Source organism: Dioscorea cayenensis, unplaced genomic scaffold (assembly GCF_009730915.1).
Source record: "Dioscorea cayenensis subsp. rotundata cultivar TDr96_F1 unplaced genomic scaffold, TDr96_F1_v2_PseudoChromosome.rev07_lg8_w22 25.fasta BLBR01000362.1, whole genome shotgun sequence".
In the NCBI taxonomy this organism is placed as follows: domain Eukaryota; kingdom Viridiplantae; phylum Streptophyta; class Magnoliopsida; order Dioscoreales; family Dioscoreaceae; genus Dioscorea; species Dioscorea cayenensis.
This window is the reverse complement of record NW_024086753.1, coordinates 15,104-16,894: the sequence shown is the minus strand read 5'-3', so window position 1 is coordinate 16,894 and position 1,791 is coordinate 15,104. Positions and strand designations below refer to the sequence as shown.

At 44.7% G+C, this 1,791-nt stretch overlaps 1 pseudogene; it reads right to left on the bottom strand.

Annotated features, from left to right (window-relative positions):
* Positions 1-327: 327 nt before the first annotated feature.
* On the bottom strand, positions 328-1,791 carry LOC120254135 (annotated as a pseudogene).

Here is a 1,791-nt window from a genome sequence, read left to right as displayed (position 1 = left end):
TCAGTTACGTATTGCTTAATGTTAATTATATCTGCTGTTCAATGCAGGAAGCAATTAACAAAAAGATTTGGTGGTAAAACTGCAGAAAAGCGAGTCATACTAGTAAGTCCAGAACCAAAAACATCGTTGACAAAAAACAACGTAAACTCAACTGTTGTAAACTAAGCAAAACTCAGAGGCATCAAACGAACATGAATGCAGAATAGACAGGTTAGTCTCACTGGCATTCATCATAAACCCAATTATGTGGAAAAACATAACAATATATTCTATCTAAAACAAAGAATTCCAAGAAAAGATAAAAAAAAGCAAAAACCATTTCACTACCTTGAGAGCTTTGCAAAGAGCCTGGTGACTCAATCAACATATCCGACCAACCATGCACACTTGCTGATCGAACTATATAAGGCTCTCCATTACCAGAATAAGATCTTCTACCACCACCATCTCCTCCACCGCCACCACCCCCAGCAACTACTCTCCCAATATTCCCATTAACACAACATCCCCGATCCGGCATCAAAACCCCAGCCAAAAAGGCGAACTTGCTGCAAAATTCACCCTCCCACTATCAAAGCAGGGAACCAATGGAGACGCTGCAGCAGACGAAAACCTAGTCCCCATTGGAGCACCAAGAGGGCCACTCTTCGACTTCGGCCTTCTAAGATGCGAAGGAGGTAGGGATGACCTAAATCCCCCATCTCCAGACACCGGGCTAAGGATCCACTTCTGCATCCTCCCACTTGGACGGCAAACCTCTCCCATTTCCAAACGGCAACAATGCAGCACTCCCCATACCTCCTACACGAATTCGTCGGCAATGGTACCTCTCCGAGCTCCACCCTTTCTGGCAAACCCCAACCCCACCTCCATGTCTGTAATTTGGCGTCCCAGGACTCGGAAACGTCCCAGATCTACTTCTCGACGACGCAGCCGATACATCCTTCATCCCTCCCGCAACACCAACCAAGAACCTCGGCGACAGCACACTCACATCACCAGCACCTTGGTGAGGATTCAGATCAAGCGACACTGGCCTTCTCTTCCTTTCTGGAACAACAAATCAAACCTCTGGTAAAACCAAAAGCCAGATATCAAAATCCAAAGCACCAAAACCAAAAAACAACAAACCACCTCTTAGATTTCTCGGGTCTAGAGCTTCACCATCGTCTACCAAACGAAAAAATTCGGAAACAACGCTCAATAATTGAGAGAAATGGACATGAAAAATAAAGAAATCAGAAGGGATCAAAAATGCAGTACGAACCTGAGGATCTGGGGAGAAGCGAAAGAGGCGAGAGATTGGGGATCTGGCCCAGCATCGCGTCCTGCCAAACTCTGTATATCAATCAAATCACCAGTCAAACTTGTTCAAAACCAGAAGCGCAAAAACCCTAGAAAGATAAAAATAATGAAAAAAAAGGTTCCACTTTTCTTTGCATATATATATCATAGCTTTTGTGTGGAATAATGGCTTGACTTTTTTCTTTTGGTTTTACCGAGATGGAGTCTCGATCGGATCCAGATGTGCTGTTGTTGTGATCGTCGTTTGTTGTATGAGTTGTTGTCGTTCTTCTTCTTCTTCTTCTCCGGCGCTGATGATGGTCCAGCTTCGTTGGGTTTGCCATTCTCCGGCGTTTTACCACACCAATTTGCAATGGCAACCAACAGCTTTTCTAAGTTCAGTGGAGTGATAGGTGGGAGTGAGAATGTTCCGTACCGGGTGTGGTGGGTGTTTTCGTCATCTTCAGATTTAGATAGGGAGGATGTGTAAAATATCTCGCGGGTCAT